Source organism: Ranitomeya variabilis, chromosome 4 (assembly GCF_051348905.1).
Source record: "Ranitomeya variabilis isolate aRanVar5 chromosome 4, aRanVar5.hap1, whole genome shotgun sequence".
Classification (NCBI taxonomy): domain Eukaryota; kingdom Metazoa; phylum Chordata; class Amphibia; order Anura; family Dendrobatidae; genus Ranitomeya; species Ranitomeya variabilis.
Genome location: NC_135235.1, coordinates 316,444,932 through 316,461,428, shown reverse-complemented (window position 1 = coordinate 316,461,428; position 16,497 = coordinate 316,444,932). Strand labels below are relative to the sequence as shown.

General features: G+C 33.7%; 15 non-coding genes across 15 annotated transcripts; all 15 read left to right on the top strand.

The window, feature by feature from the left end:
* Positions 1–462: 462 nt before the first annotated feature.
* Positions 463–535, top strand: TRNAF-GAA (transfer RNA phenylalanine (anticodon GAA)). Its single transcript has one exon. It is a non-coding gene; the product is annotated as a tRNA-Phe (tRNA).
* Positions 536–1,578: 1,043 nt separating this feature from the next.
* TRNAL-CAG (transfer RNA leucine (anticodon CAG)) lies at positions 1,579–1,661 on the top strand. The gene has a single exon. It is a non-coding gene; the product is annotated as a tRNA-Leu (tRNA).
* An 897-nt stretch (positions 1,662–2,558) lies between these two features.
* On the top strand, positions 2,559–2,631 carry TRNAF-GAA (transfer RNA phenylalanine (anticodon GAA)). Its single transcript has one exon. It is a non-coding gene; the product is annotated as a tRNA-Phe (tRNA).
* A 1,042-nt stretch (positions 2,632–3,673) lies between these two features.
* On the top strand, positions 3,674–3,756 carry TRNAL-CAG (transfer RNA leucine (anticodon CAG)). Its single transcript has one exon. It is a non-coding gene; the product is annotated as a tRNA-Leu (tRNA).
* An 897-nt stretch (positions 3,757–4,653) lies between these two features.
* TRNAF-GAA (transfer RNA phenylalanine (anticodon GAA)) lies at positions 4,654–4,726 on the top strand. The gene has a single exon. It is a non-coding gene; the product is annotated as a tRNA-Phe (tRNA).
* Positions 4,727–5,768: 1,042 nt separating this feature from the next.
* Positions 5,769–5,851, top strand: TRNAL-CAG (transfer RNA leucine (anticodon CAG)). Its single transcript has one exon. It is a non-coding gene; the product is annotated as a tRNA-Leu (tRNA).
* Positions 5,852–6,748: 897 nt separating this feature from the next.
* On the top strand, positions 6,749–6,821 carry TRNAF-GAA (transfer RNA phenylalanine (anticodon GAA)). Its single transcript has one exon. It is a non-coding gene; the product is annotated as a tRNA-Phe (tRNA).
* Positions 6,822–7,864: 1,043 nt separating this feature from the next.
* TRNAL-CAG (transfer RNA leucine (anticodon CAG)) lies at positions 7,865–7,947 on the top strand. Its single transcript has one exon. It is a non-coding gene; the product is annotated as a tRNA-Leu (tRNA).
* Positions 7,948–8,844: 897 nt separating this feature from the next.
* On the top strand, positions 8,845–8,917 carry TRNAF-GAA (transfer RNA phenylalanine (anticodon GAA)). Its single transcript has one exon. It is a non-coding gene; the product is annotated as a tRNA-Phe (tRNA).
* Positions 8,918–10,466: 1,549 nt separating this feature from the next.
* TRNAF-GAA (transfer RNA phenylalanine (anticodon GAA)) lies at positions 10,467–10,539 on the top strand. Its single transcript has one exon. It is a non-coding gene; the product is annotated as a tRNA-Phe (tRNA).
* Positions 10,540–11,581: 1,042 nt separating this feature from the next.
* On the top strand, positions 11,582–11,664 carry TRNAL-CAG (transfer RNA leucine (anticodon CAG)). Its single transcript has one exon. It is a non-coding gene; the product is annotated as a tRNA-Leu (tRNA).
* An 897-nt stretch (positions 11,665–12,561) lies between these two features.
* TRNAF-GAA (transfer RNA phenylalanine (anticodon GAA)) lies at positions 12,562–12,634 on the top strand. Its single transcript has one exon. It is a non-coding gene; the product is annotated as a tRNA-Phe (tRNA).
* A 1,042-nt stretch (positions 12,635–13,676) lies between these two features.
* TRNAL-CAG (transfer RNA leucine (anticodon CAG)) lies at positions 13,677–13,759 on the top strand. The gene has a single exon. It is a non-coding gene; the product is annotated as a tRNA-Leu (tRNA).
* An 897-nt stretch (positions 13,760–14,656) lies between these two features.
* Positions 14,657–14,729, top strand: TRNAF-GAA (transfer RNA phenylalanine (anticodon GAA)). Its single transcript has one exon. It is a non-coding gene; the product is annotated as a tRNA-Phe (tRNA).
* Positions 14,730–15,774: 1,045 nt separating this feature from the next.
* Positions 15,775–15,857, top strand: TRNAL-CAG (transfer RNA leucine (anticodon CAG)). The gene has a single exon. It is a non-coding gene; the product is annotated as a tRNA-Leu (tRNA).
* The last annotated feature ends 640 nt before the right edge of the window (positions 15,858–16,497 follow it).

Sequence of the window (16,497 nt, the reverse complement as noted above, 5' to 3'; positions counted from 1 at the left end):
CTATGGGGCTGTTCTGGGAGATTTCTATAAACTGAATTGCCGGTAAGTCTAATTTCATATTTGATTACCTCATTCATCAATAGACCATAAAAATACTTAATAAACAAAAGCTTAAAAAGCAGGTAATCATAGTTTTAAAGTCTGAAATGCACATGCGATACTGACATCTAAGTTTCAGCACATTTTGGGACAAATGTTTTCACATTGAAAGTTAACAATCATTAAAATATTTTCTCTAAATTGTTGTCTCCTGTCTGTCAATCTCTGTCAAAATTGCTGTTTTTTTCTACTCATTCACAAAGAGTTAATGAAAGGTATTAAATATGTACAACAAAATAGCAGGAGTTTCAAATAGAAATCATGCTGCAAAAACCAGTCAAAGCAAAAATAAAAATATCTACTTTCAGGGGTTTCGCTTGACATTTGCCAAGTGTCTAGCACTCCTAAAGTTGTTTGTGTTTGGCCGAAATAGCTCAGATGGGAGAGCGTTAGACTGAAGATCTAAAGGTCCCTGGTTCGATCCCGGGTTTCGGCAACATCATTTTTCTTGATTCTTTACATTTTAAGGAGAAAATATACAAAGCACGTGGACTGATTATTTAAACAAAATGTAAAAGGCCTAAAAATCTTAACTATCTACAGAAAATAAAATGTTAAAAAGATGAGAAATGGGAACTTTTCCATTTGAGCAAATTATTTTTTTGTAATTTTTCCTCTGTTTTGTTTATTTCCATTTCACTTAGCTGTAAGAGGATTTAAAGGGAACCTGATAGCTGATAAAGAAAGCATGTATCAGACACTAGCTGAATGATTTCAACCATGTATGTTTGACTATGAAATGCTGTGGTGTATATGAATTCATTGTGAGAAGTAATTTCTAAAATGGGGTCACTTTGGGGGGGTTTCTGCTGTTTTGGTACTTTTGGTACTCTGCAAATTTTACCTGCAAACTATTCTTGCAAAATCTGCATTCCAAAATCCAAATAGCGCTCTTATTTTCAAAGCCCTGCTGTGTGGCCAAACAGTAGATTCTGAAGAAATATGGTGCATCACCGCATTTTGTGAGAAATCTAACATTTCTAACATCCTAACAAAATAAAAGGAGGTTTGAAAGTGAATGCTGACAAAAAGTACACATATGAAAAATGCTATTTATTTACATTTTTGTGTGGTGCGACAAGTTGGTTTAAGGATATAAGCAGTCAAAGAATAAAAATGACTAATATTTCAAAATTTTAAACAAAATTTAGATATTTTCACAGAAAAAAACTAAAAATATATTGACCTAAATTTACAGTTAATGTAAAGTACAATGTGTCACAAAAAAACACTTTCAGAATTACGGGGATATGTAGAAGCATTCCAGAGTTATTACTGCATACAGTGATAAAGGTCATATTTTTTTAAAATGGGGCTTGGCCATTTAGCTCAAAATAGGCTTGATAACTAATAGTTTAAACAAATGTATTGAAATAAAAACTATAATATTAAATATTTTAAAATAATTTTCAATGACAATTACTGGTCATATTTCTTCTGACTAACTTGGAAACAGTTAAGGCACAGAATCCACAAGAAGTCAGGATGGCCGAGTGGTCTAAGGCGCTGCGTTCAGGTCGCAGTCTCTCTTGGAGGCGTGGGTTCAAATCCCACTTCTGACATCACCTTTTCATGAAACTATACAGATTCTCAGTCAATTATTGATTAGATGGGGATCAAACCAAACTTAGCAATGGGCCTTAAAAAATCCGATCCCAAAGTTACCACTACCTGGGAGTCTTTGGGGTGAATCTGAAATTGTCGTCTATAAATGGAACTCTAGGACCGTGAAATAGTTTTTATGTGCATATGTTAGCTGTCTTGGCACTATAAAAATACTGCCGGCGGTCAATGGGGCGGGACTATTTCAACTCTTTGTGTTCTCTTTCCCTATTAGGGCGGAGACTCCACATCCTATGGGGCTGTTCTGGGAGATTTCTATAAACTGAATTGCCGGTAAGTCTAATTTCATATTTGATTACCTCATTCATCAATAGACCATAAAAATACTTAATAAACAAAAGCTTAAAAAGCAGGTAATCATAGTTTTAAAGTCTGAAATGCACATGCGATACTGACATCTAAGTTTCAGCACATTTTGGGACAAATGTTTTCACATTGAAAGTTAACAATCATTAAAATATTTTCTCTAAATTGTTGTCTCCTTTTTTGCTCCAATTATTTGCATTTAATAACAAATAAAACTTGATGTAACATTATGCATGCACATTGTCTTTTATGTGCAACCATCACCTGTCTCACAAACACAGGGTTTGAATGAACCTGATGAATGGAGTCAAATTGAAAATGTAAAAAAATCTCTGTCAAAATTGCTGTTTTTTTCTACTCATTCACAAAGAGTTAATGAAAGTTATTAAATATGTACAACAAAATAGCAGGAGTTTCAAATAGAAATCATGCTGCAAAAACCAGTCAAAGCAAAAATAAAAATATCTACTTTCAGGGGTTTCGCTTGACATTTGCCAAGTGTCTAGCACTCCTAAAGTTGTTTGTGTTTGGCCGAAATAGCTCAGATGGGAGAGCGTTAGACTGAAGATCTAAAGGTCCCTGGTTCGATCCCAGGTTTCGGCAACATCATTTTTCTTGATTCTTTACATTTTAAGGAGAAAATAAACAAAGCACGTGGACTGATTATTTAAACAAAATGTAAAAGGCCTAAAAATCTTAACTATCTACAGAAAATAAAATGTTAAAAAGATGAGAAATGGGAACTTTTCCATTTGAGCAAATTATTTTTTTGTAATTTTTCCTCTGTTTTGTTTATTTCCATTTCACTTAGCTGTAAGAGGATTTAAAGGGAACCTGATAGCTGATAAAGAAAGCATGTATCAGACACTAGCTGAATGATTTCAACCATGTATGTTTGACTGTGAAATGCTGTGGTGTATATGAATTCATTGTGAGAAGTAATTTCTAAAATGGGGTCACTTTGGGGGGGTTTCTGCTGTTTTGGTACTTTTGGTACTCTGCAAATTTTACCTGCAAACTATTCTTGCAAAATCTGCATCCCAAAATCCAAATAGCGCTCTTATTTTCAAAGCCCTGCTGTGTGGCCAAACAGTAGATTCTGAAGAAATATGGTGCATCACCGCATTTTGTGAGAAATCTAACATTTCTAACATCCTAACAAAATAAAAGGAGGTTTGAAAGTGAATGCTGACAAAAAGTACACATATGAAAAATGCTATTTATTTACATTTTTGTGTGGTGCGACAAGTTGGTTTAAGGATATAAGCAGTCAAAGAATAAAAATGACTAATATTTCAAAATTTTAAACAAAATTTAGATATTTTCACAGAAAAAAACTAAAAATATATTGACCTAAATTTACAGTTAATGTAAAGTACAATGTGTCACAAAAAACACTTTCAGAATTACGGGGATATGTAGAAGCATTCCAGAGTTATTACTGCATACAGTGATAAAAGTCATATTTTTTTAAAATGGGGCTTGGCCATTTAGCTCAAAATAGGCTTGATAACTAATAGTTTAAACAAATGTATTGAAATAAAAACTGTAATATTAAATATTTTAAAATAATTTTCAATGACAATTACTGGTCATATTTCTTCTGACTAACTTGGAAAGAGTTAAGGCACAGAATCCACAAGAAGTCAGGATGGCCGAGTGGTCTAAGGCGCTGCGTTCAGGTCGCAGTCTCTCTTGGAGGCGTGGGTTCAAATCCCACTTCTGACATCACCTTTTCATGAAACTATACAGATTCTCAGTCAATTATTGATTAGATGGGGATCAAACCAAACTTAGCAATGGGCCTTAAAAAATCCGATCCCAAAGTTACCACTACCTGGGAGTCTTTGGGGTGAATCTGAAATTGTCGTCTATAAATGGAACTCTAGGACCGTGAAATAGTTTTTATGTGCATATGTTAGCTGTCTTGGCACTATAAAAATACTGCCGGCGGTCAATGGGGCGGGACTATTTCAACTCTTTGTGTTCTCTTTCCCTATTAGGGCGGAGACTCCACATCCTATGGGGCTGTTCTGGGAGATTTCTATAAACTGAATTGCCGGTAAGTCTAATTTCATATTTGATTACCTCATTCATCAATAGACCATAAAAATACTTAATAAACAAAAGCTTAAAAAGCAGGTAATCATAGTTTTAAAGTCTGAAATGCACATGCGATACTGACATCTAAGTTTCAGCACATTTTGGGACAAATGTTTTCACATTGAAAGTTAACAATCATTAAAATATTTTCTCTAAATTGTTGTCTCCTTTTTTGCTCCAATTATTTGCATTTAATAACAAATAAAACTTGATGTAACATTATGCATGCACATTGTCTTTTATGTGCAACCATCACCTGTCTCACAAACACAGGGTTTGAATGAACCTGATGAATGGAGTCAAATTGAAAATGTAAAAAAATCTCTGTCAAAATTGCTGTTTTTTTCTACTCATTCACAAAGAGTTAATGAAAGGTATTAAATATGTACAACAAAATAGCAGGAGTTTCAAATAGAAATCATGCTGCAAAAACCAGTCAAAGCAAAAATAAAAATATCTACTTTCAGGGGTTTCGCTTGACATTTGCCAAGTGTCTAGCACTCCTAAAGTTGTTTGTGTTTGGCCGAAATAGCTCAGATGGGAGAGCGTTAGACTGAAGATCTAAAGGTCCCTGGTTCGATCCCGGGTTTCGGCAACATCATTTTTCTTGATTCTTTACATTTTAAGGAGAAAATAAACAAAGCACGTGGACTGATTATTTAAACAAAATGTAAAAGGCCTAAAAATCTTAACTATCTACAGAAAATAAAATGTTAAAAAGATGAGAAATGGGAACTTTTCCATTTGAGCAAATTATTTTTTTGTAATTTTTCCTCTGTTTTGTTTATTTCCATTTCACTTAGCTGTAAGAGGATTTAAAGGGAACCTGATAGCTGATAAAGAAAGCATGTATCAGACACTAGCTGAATGATTTCAACCATGTATGTTTGACTATGAAATGCTGTGGTGTATATGAATTCATTGTGAGAAGTAATTTCTAAAATGGGGTCACTTTGGGGGGGTTTCTGCTGTTTTGGTACTTTTGGTACTCTGCAAATTTTACCTGCAAACTATTCTTGCAAAATCTGCATTCCAAAATCCAAATAGCGCTCTTATTTTCAAAGCCCTGCTGTGTGGCCAAACAGTAGATTCTGAAGAAATATGGTGCATCACCGCATTTTGTGAGAAATCTAACATTTCTAACATCCTAACAAAATAAAAGGAGGTTTGAAAGTGAATGCTGACAAAAAGTACACATATGAAAAATGCTATTTATTTACATTTTTGTGCGGTGCGACAAGTTGGTTTAAGGATATAAGCAGTCAAAGAATAAAAATGACTAATATTTCAAAATTTTAAACAAAATTTAGATATTTTCACAGAAAAAAACTAAAAATATATTGACCTAAATTTACAGTTAATGTAAAGTACAATGTGTCACAAAAAACACTTTCAGAATTACGGGGATATGTAGAAGCATTCCAGAGTTATTACTGCATACAGTGATAAAAGTCATATTTTTTTAAAATGGGGCTTGGCCATTTAGCTCAAAATAGGCTTGATAACTAATAGTTTAAACAAATGTATTGAAATAAAAACTGTAATATTAAATATTTTAAAATAATTTTCAATGACAATTACTGGTCATATTTCTTCTGACTAACTTGGAAAGAGTTAAGGCACAGAATCCACAAGAAGTCAGGATGGCCGAGTGGTCTAAGGCGCTGCGTTCAGGTCGCAGTCTCTCTTGGAGGCGTGGGTTCAAATCCCACTTCTGACATCACCTTTTCATGAAACTATACAGATTCTCAGTCAATTATTGATTAGATGGGGATCAAACCAAACTTAGCAATGGGCCTTAAAAAATCCGATCCCAAAGTTACCACTACCTGGGAGTCTTTGGGGTGAATCTGAAATTGTCGTCTATAAACGGAACTCTAGGACCGTGAAATAGTTTTTATGTGCATATGTTAGCTGTCTTGGCACTATAAAAATACTGCCGGCGGTCAATGGGGCGGGACTATTTCAACTCTTTGTGTTCTCTTTCCCTATTAGGGCGGAGACTCCACATCCTATGGGGCTGTTCTGGGAGATTTCTATAAACTGAATTGCCGGTAAGTCTAATTTCATATTTGATTACCTCATTCATCAATAGACCATAAAAATACTTAATAAACAAAAGCTTAAAAAGCAGGTAATCATAGTTTTAAAGTCTGAAATGCACATGCGATACTGACATCTAAGTTTCAGCACATTTTGGGACAAATGTTTTCACATTGAAAGTTAACAATCATTAAAATATTTTCTCTAAATTGTTGTCTCCTTTTTTGCTCCAATTATTTGCATTTAATAACAAATAAAACTTGATGTAACATTATGCATGCACATTGTCTTTTATGTGCAACCATCACCTGTCTCACAAACACAGGGTTTGAATGAACCTGATGAATGGAGTCAAATTGAAAATGTAAAAAAATCTCTGTCAAAATTGCTGTTTTTTTCTACTCATTCACAAAGAGTTAATGAAAGTTATTAAATATGTACAACAAAATAGCAGGAGTTTCAAATAGAAATCATGCTGCAAAAACCAGTCAAAGCAAAAATAAAAATATCTACTTTCAGGGGTTTCGCTTGACATTTGCCAAGTGTCTAGCACTCCTAAAGTTGTTTGTGTTTGGCCGAAATAGCTCAGATGGGAGAGCGTTAGACTGAAGATCTAAAGGTCCCTGGTTCGATCCCGGGTTTCGGCAACATCATTTTTCTTGATTCTTTACATTTTAAGGAGAAAATAAACAAAGCACGTGGACTGATTATTTAAACAAAATGTAAAAGGCCTAAAAATCTTAACTATCTACAGAAAATAAAATGTTAAAAAGATGAGAAATGGGAACTTTTCCATTTGAGCAAATTATTTTTTTGTAATTTTTCCTCTGTTTTGTTTATTTCCATTTCACTTAGCTGTATGAGGATTTAAAGGGAACCTGATAGCTGATAAAGAAAGCATGTATCAGACACTAGCTGAATGATTTCAACCATGTATGTTTGACTATGAAATGCTGTGGTGTATATGAATTCATTGTGAGAAGTAATTTCTAAAATGGGGTCACTTTGGGGGGGTTTCTGCTGTTTTGGTACTTTTGGTACTCTGCAAATTTTACCTGCAAACTATTCTTGCAAAATCTGCATTCCAAAATCCAAATAGCGCTCTTATTTTCAAAGCCCTGCTGTGTGGCCAAACAGTAGATTCTGAAGAAATATGGTGCATCACCGCATTTTGTGAGAAATCTAACATTTCTAACATCCTAACAAAATAAAAGGAGGTTTGAAAGTGAATGCTGACAAAAAGTACACATATGAAAAATGCTATTTATTTACATTTTTGTGTGGTGCGACAAGTTGGTTTAAGGATATAAGCAGTCAAAGAATAAAAATGACTAATATTTCAAAATTTTAAACAAAATTTAGATATTTTCACAGAAAAAAACTAAAAATATATTGACCTAAATTTACAGTTAATGTAAAGTACAATGTGTCACAAAAAAACACTTTCAGAATTACGGGGATATGTAGAAGCATTCCAGAGTTATTACTGCATACAGTGATAAAAGTCATATTTTTTTAAAATGGGGCTTGGCCATTTAGCTCAAAATAGGCTTGATAACTAATAGTTTAAACAAATGTATTGAAATAAAAACTGTAATATTAAATATTTTAAAATAATTTTCAATGACAATTACTGGTCATATTTCTTCTGACTAACTTGGAAAGAGTTAAGGCACAGAATCCACAAGAAGTCAGGATGGCCGAGTGGTCTAAGGCGCTGCGTTCAGGTCGCAGTCTCTCTTGGAGGTGTGGGTTCAAATCCCACTTCTGACATCACCTTTTCATGAAACTATACAGATTCTCAGTCAATTATTGATTAGATGGGGATCAAACCAAACTTAGCAATGGGCCTTAAAAAATCCGATCCCAAAGTTACCACTACCTGGGAGTCTTTGGGGTGAATCTGAAATTGTCGTCTATAAACGGAACTCTAGGACCGTGAAATAGTTTTTATGTGCATATGTTAGCTGTCTTGGCACTATAAAAATACTGCCGGCGGTCAATGGGGCGGGACTATTTCAACTCTTTGTGTTCTCTTTCCCTATTAGGGCGGAGACTCCACATCCTATGGGGCTGTTCTGGGAGATTTCTATAAACTGAATTGCCGGTAAGTCTAATTTCATATTTGATTACCTCATTCATCAATAGACCATAAAAATACTTAATAAACAAAAGCTTAAAAAGCAGGTAATCATAGTTTTAAAGTCTGAAATGCACATGCGATACTGACATCTAAGTTTCAGCACATTTTGGGACAAATGTTTTCACATTGAAAGTTAACAATCATTAAAATATTTTCTCTAAATTGTTGTCTCCTTTTTTGCTCCAATTATTTGCATTTAATAACAAATAAAACTTGATGTAACATTATGCATGCACATTGTCTTTTATGTGCAACCATCACCTGTCTCACAAACACAGGGTTTGAATGAACCTGATGAATGGAGTCAAATTGAAAATGTAAAAAAATCTCTGTCAAAATTGCTGTTTTTTTCTACTCATTCACAAAGAGTTAATGAAAGTTATTAAATATGTACAACAAAATAGCAGGAGTTTCAAATAGAAATCATGCTGCAAAAACCAGTCAAAGCAAAAATAAAAATATCTACTTTCAGGGGTTTCGCTTGACATTTGCCAAGTGTCTAGCACTCCTAAAGTTGTTTGTGTTTGGCCGAAATAGCTCAGATGGGAGAGCGTTAGACTGAAGATCTAAAGGTCCCTGGTTCGATCCCGGGTTTCGGCAACATCATTTTTCTTGATTCTTTACATTTTAAGGAGAAAATAAACAAAGCACGTGGACTGATTATTTAAACAAAATGTAAAAGGCCTAAAAATCTTAACTATCTACAGAAAATAAAATGTTAAAAAGATGAGAAATGGGAACTTTTCCATTTGAGCAAATTATTTTTTTGTAATTTTTCCTCTGTTTTGTTTATTTCCATTTCACTTAGCTGTATGAGGATTTAAAGGGAACCTGATAGCTGATAAAGAAAGCATGTATCAGACACTAGCTGAATGATTTCAACCATGTATGTTTGACTATGAAATGCTGTGGTGTATATGAATTCATTGTGAGAAGTAATTTCTAAAATGGGGTCACTTTGGGGGGGTTTCTGCTGTTTTGGTACTTTTGGTACTCTGCAAATTTTACCTGCAAACTATTCTTGCAAAATCTGCATTCCAAAATCCAAATAGCGCTCTTATTTTCAAAGCCCTGCTGTGTGGCCAAACAGTAGATTCTGAAGAAATATGGTGCATCACCGCATTTTGTGAGAAATCTAACATTTCTAACATCCTAACAAAATAAAAGGAGGTTTGAAAGTGAATGCTGACAAAAAGTACACATATGAAAAATGCTATTTATTTACATTTTTGTGTGGTGCGACAAGTTGGTTTAAGGATATAAGCAGTCAAAGAATAAAAATGACTAATATTTCAAAATTTTAAACAAAATTTAGATATTTTCACAGAAAAAAACTAAAAATATATTGACCTAAATTTACAGTTAATGTAAAGTACAATGTGTCACAAAAAAACACTTTCAGAATTACGGGGATATGTAGAAGCATTCCAGAGTTATTACTGCATACAGTGATAAAAGTCATATTTTTTTAAAATGGGGCTTGGCCATTTAGCTCAAAATAGGCTTGATAACTAATAGTTTAAACAAATGTATTGAAATAAAAACTGTAATATTAAATATTTTAAAATAATTTTCAATGACAATTACTGGTCATATTTCTTCTGACTAACTTGGAAAGAGTTAATAGACCATAAAAATACTTAATAAACAAAAGCTTAAAAAGCAGGTAATCATAGTTTTAAAGTCTGAAATGCACATGCGATACTGACATCTAAGTTTCAGCACATTTTGGGACAAATGTTTTCACATTGAAAGTTAACAATCATTAAAATATTTTCTCTAAATTGTTGTCTCCTTTTTTGCTCCAATTATTTGCATTTAATAACAAATAAAACTTGATGTAACATTATGCATGCACATTGTCTTTTATGTGCAACCATCACCTGTCTCACAAACACAGGGTTTGAATGAACCTGATGAATGGAGTCAAATTGAAAATGTAAAAAAATCTCTGTCAAAATTGCTGTTTTTTTCTACTCATTCACAAAGAGTTAATGAAAGGTATTAAATATGTACAACAAAATAGCAGGAGTTTCAAATAGAAATCATGCTGCAAAAACCAGTCAAAGCAAAAATAAAAATATCTACTTTCAGGGGTTTCGCTTGACATTTGCCAAGTGTCTAGCACTCCTAAAGTTGTTTGTGTTTGGCCGAAATAGCTCAGATGGGAGAGCGTTAGACTGAAGATCTAAAGGTCCCTGGTTCGATCCCGGGTTTCGGCAACATCATTTTTCTTGATTCTTTACATTTTAAGGAGAAAATAAACAAAGCACGTGGACTGATTATTTAAACAAAATGTAAAAGGCCTAAAAATCTAAACTATCTACAGAAAATAAAATGTTAAAAAGATGAGAAATGGGAACTTTTCCATTTGAGCAAATTATTTTTTTGTAATTTTTCCTCTGTTTTGTTTATTTCCATTTCACTTAGCTGTAAGAGGATTTAAAGGGAACCTGATAGCTGATAAAGAAAGCATGTATCAGACACTAGCTGAATGATTTCAACCATGTATGTTTGACTATGAAATGCTGTGGTGTATATGAATTCATTGTGAGAAGTAATTTCTAAAATGGGGTCACTTTGGGGGGGTTTCTGCTGTTTTCGTACTTTTGGTACTCTGCAAATTTTACCTGCAAACTATTCTTGCAAAATCTGCATTCCAAAATCCAAATAGCGCTCTTATTTTCAAAGCCCTGCTGTGTGGCCAAACAGTAGATTCTGAAGAAATATGGTGCATCACCGCATTTTGTGAGAAATCTAACATTTCTAACATCCTAACAAAATAAAAGGAGGTTTGAAAGTGAATGCTGACAAAAAGTACACATATGAAAAATGCTATTTATTTACATTTTTGTGTGGTGCGACAAGTTGGTTTAAGGATATAAGCAGTCAAAGAATAAAAATGACTAATATTTCAAAATTTTAAACAAAATTTAGATATTTTCACAGAAAAAAACTAAAAATATATTGACCTAAATTTACAGTTAATGTAAAGTACAATGTGTCACAAAAAACACTTTCAGAATTACGGGGATATGTAGAAGCATTCCAGAGTTATTACTGCATACAGTGATAAAAGTCATATTTTTTTAAAATGGGGCTTGGCCATTTAGCTCAAAATAGGCTTGATAACTAATAGTTTAAACAAATGTATTGAAATAAAAACTGTAATATTAAATATTTTAAAATAATTTTCAATGACAATTACTGGTCATATTTCTTCTGACTAACTTGGAAAGAGTTAAGGCACAGAATCCACAAGAAGTCAGGATGGCCGAGTGGTCTAAGGCGCTGCGTTCAGGTCGCAGTCTCTCTTGGAGGCGTGGGTTCAAATCCCACTTCTGACATCACCTTTTCATGAAACTATACAGATTCTCAGTCAATTATTGATTAGATGGGGATCAAACCAAACTTAGCAATGGGCCTTAAAAAATCCGATCCCAAAGTTACCACTACCTGGGAGTCTTTGGGGTGAATCTGAAATTGTCGTCTATAAACGGAACTCTAGGACCGTGAAATAGTTTTTATGTGCATATGTTAGCTGTCTTGGCACTATAAAAATACTGCCGGCGGTCAATGGGGCGGGACTATTTCAACTCTTTGTGTTCTCTTTCCCTATTAGGGCGGAGACTCCACATCCTATGGGGCTGTTCTGGGAGATTTCTATAAACTGAATTGCCGGTAAGTCTAATTTCATATTTGATTACCTCATTCATCAATAGACCATAAAAATACTTAATAAACAAAAGCTTAAAAAGCAGGTAATCATAGTTTTAAAGTCTGAAATGCACATGCGATACTGACATCTAAGTTTCAGCACATTTTGGGACAAATGTTTTCACATTGAAAGTTAACAATCATTAAAATATTTTCTCTAAATTGTTGTCTCCTTTTTTGCTCCAATTATTTGCATTTAATAACAAATAAAACTTGATGTAACATTATGCATGCACATTGTCTTTTATGTGCAACCATCACCTGTCTCACAAACACAGGGTTTGAATGAACCTGATGAATGGAGTCAAATTGAAAATGTAAAAAAATCTCTGTCAAAATTGCTGTTTTTTTCTACTCATTCACAAAGAGTTAATGAAAGTTATTAAATATGTACAACAAAATAGCAGGAGTTTCAAATAGAAATCATGCTGCAAAAACCAGTCAAAGCAAAAATAAAAATATCTACTTTCAGGGGTTTCGCTTGACATTTGCCAAGTGTCTAGCACTCCTAAAGTTGTTTGTGTTTGGCCGAAATAGCTCAGATGGGAGAGCGTTAGACTGAAGATCTAAAGGTCCCTGGTTCGATCCCGGGTTTCGGCAACATCATTTTTCTTGATTCTTTACATTTTAAGGAGAAAATAAACAAAGCACGTGGACTGATTATTTAAACAAAATGTAAAAGGCCTAAAAATCTTAACTATCTACAGAAAATAAAATGTTAAAAAGATGAGAAATGGGAACTTTTCCATTTGAGCAAATTATTTTTTTGTAATTTTTCCTCTGTTTTGTTTATTTCCATTTCACTTAGCTGTATGAGGATTTAAAGGGAACCTGATAGCTGATAAAGAAAGCATGTATCAGACACTAGCTGAATGATTTCAACCATGTATGTTTGACTATGAAATGCTGTGGTGTATATGAATTCATTGTGAGAAGTAATTTCTAAAATGGGGTCACTTTGGGGGGGTTTCTGCTGTTTTCGTACTTTTGGTACTCTGCAAATTTTACCTGCAAACTATTCTTGCAAAATCTGCATTCCAAAATCCAAATAGCGCTCTTATTTTCAAAGCCCTGCTGTGTGGCCAAACAGTAGATTCTGAAGAAATATGGTGCATCACCGCATTTTGTGAGAAATCTAACATTTCTAACATCCTAACAAAATAAAAGGAGGTTTGAAAGTGAATGCTGACAAAAAGTACACATATGAAAAATGCTATTTATTTACATTTTTGTGTGGTGCGACAAGTTGGTTTAAGGATATAAGCAGTCAAAGAATAAAAATGACTAATATTTCAAAATTTTAAACAAAATTTAGATATTTTCACAGAAAAAAACTAAAAATATATTGACCTAAATTTACAGTTAATGTAAAGTACAATGTGTCACAAAAAACACTTTCAGAATTACGGGGATATGTAGAAGCATTCCAGAGTTATTACTGCATACAGTGATAAAAGTCATATTTTTTTAAAATGGGGCTTGGCCATTTAGCTCAAAATAGGCTTGATAACTAATAGTTTAAACAAATGTATTGAAATAAAAACTGTAATATTAAATATTTTAAAATAATTTTCAATGACAATTACTGGTCATATTTCTTCTGACTAACTTGGAAAGAGTTAAGGCACAGAATCCACAAGAAGTCAGGATGGCCGAGTGGTCTAAGGCGCTGCGTTCAGGTCGCAGTCTCTCTTGGAGGCGTGGGTTCAAATCCCACTTCTGACATCACCTTTTCATGAAACTATACAGATTCTCAGTCAATTATTGATTAGATGGGGATCAAACCAAACTTAGCAATGGGCCTTAAAAAATCAGATCCCAAAGTTACCACTACCTGGGAGTCTTTGGGGTGAATCTGAAATTGTCGTCTATAAACGGAACTCTAGGACCGTGAAATAGTTTTTATGTGCATATGTTAGCTGTCTTGGCACTATAAAAATACTGCCGGCGGTCAATGGGGCGGGACTATTTCAACTCTTTGTGTTCTCTTTACCTATTAGGGCGGAGACTCCACATCCTATGGGGCTGTTCTGGGAGATTTCTATAAACTGAATTGCCGGTAAGTCTAATTTCATATTTGATTACCTCATTCATCAATAGACCATAAAAATACTTAATAAACAAAAGCTTAAAAAGCAGGTAATCATAGTTTTAAAGTCTGAAATGCACATGCGATACTGACATCTAAGTTTCAGCACATTTTGGGACAAATGTTTTCACATTGAAAGTTAACAATCATTAAAATATTTTCTCTAAATTGTTGTCTCCTTTTTTGCTCCAATTATTTGCATTTAATAACAAATAAAACTTGATGTAACATTATGCATGCACATTGTCTTTTATGTGCAACCATCACCTGTCTCACAAACACAGGGTTTGAATGAACCTGATGAATGGAGTCAAATTGAAAATGTAAAAAAATCTCTGTCAAAATTGCTGTTTTTTTCTACTCATTCACAAAGAGTTAATGAAAGTTATTAAATATGTACAACAAAATAGCAGGAGTTTCAAATAGAAATCATGCTGCAAAAACCAGTCAAAGCAAAAATAAAAATATCTACTTTCAGGGGTTTCGCTTGACATTTGCCAAGTGTCTAGCACTCCTAAAGTTGTTTGTGTTTGGCCGAAATAGCTCAGATGGGAGAGCGTTAGACTGAAGATCTAAAGGTCCCTGGTTCGATCCCGGGTTTCGGCAACATCATTTTTCTTGATTCTTTACATTTTAAGGAGAAAATAAACAAAGCACGTGGACTGATTATTTAAAGAAAATGTAAAAGGCCTAAAAATCTTAACTATCTACAGAAAATAAAATGTTAAAAAGATGAGAAATGGGAACTTTTCCATTTGAGCAAATTATTATTTTTTTGTAATTTTTCCTCTGTTTTGTTTATTTCCATTTCACTTAGCTGTAAGAGGATTTAAAGGGAACCTGATAGCTGATAAAGAAAGCATGTATCAGACACTAGCTGAATGATTTCAACCATGTATGTTTGACTATGAAATGCTGTGGTGTATATGAATTCATTGTGAGAAGTAATTTCTAAAATGGGGTCACTTTGGGGGGGTTTCTGCTGTTTTGGTACTTTTGGTACTCTGCAAATTTTACCTGCAAACTATTCTTGCAAAATCTGCATTCCAAAATCCAAATAGCGCTCTTATTTTCAAAGCCCTGCTGTGTGGCCAAACAGTAGATTCTGAAGAAATATGGTGCATCACCGCATTTTGTGAGAAATCTAACATTTCTAACATCCTAACAAAATAAAAGGAGGTTTGAAAGTGAATGCTGACAAAAAGTACACATATGAAAAATGCTATTTATTTACATTTTTGTGTGGTGCGACAAGTTGGTTTAAGGATATAAGCAGTCAAAGAATAAAAATGACTAATATTTCAAAATTTTAAACAAAATTTAGATATTTTCACAGAAAAAAACTAAAAATATATTGACCTAAATTTACAGTTAATGTAAAGTACAATGTGTCACAAAAAACACTTTCAGAATTACGGGGATATGTAGAAGCATTCCAGAGTTATTACTGCATACAGTGATAAAAGTCATATTTTTTTAAAATGGGGCTTGGCCATTTAGCTCAAAATAGGCTTGATAACTAATAGTTTAAACAAATGTATTGAAATAAAAACTGTAATATTAAATATTTTAAAATAATTTTCAATGACAATTACTGGTCATATTTCTTCTGACTAACTTGGAAAGAGTTAAGGCACAGAATCCACAAGAAGTCAGGATGGCCGAGTGGTCTAAGGCGCTGCGTTCAGGTCGCAGTCTCTCTTGGAGGCGTGGGTTCAAATCCCACTTCTGACATCACCTTTTCATGAAACTATACAGATTCTCAGTCAATTATTGATTAGATGGGGATCAAACCAAACTTAGCAATGGGCCTTAAAAAATCAGATCCCAAAGTTACCACTACCTGGGAGTCTTTGGGGTGAATCTGAAATTGTCGTCTATAAACGGAACTCTAGGACCGTGAAATAGTTTTTATGTGCATATGTTAGCTGTCTTGGCACTATAAAAATACTGCCGGCGGTCAATGGGGCGGGACTATTTCAACTCTTTGTGTTCTCTTTACCTATTAGGGCGGAGACTCCACATCCTATGGGGCTGTTCTGGGAGATTTCTATAAACTGAATTGCCGGTAAGTCTAATTTCATATTTGATTACCTCATTCATCAATAGACCATAAAAATACTTAATAAACAAAAGCTTAAAAAGCAGGTAATCATAGTTTTAAAGTCTGAAATGCACATGCGATACTGACATCTAAGTTTCAGCACATTTTGGGACAAATGTTTTCACATTGAAAGTTAACAATCATTAAAATATTTTCTCTAAATTGTTGTCTCCTTTTTTGCTCCAATTATTTGCATTTAATAACAAATAAAACTTGATGTAACATTATGCATGCACATTGTCTTTTATGTGCAACCATCACCTGTCTCAC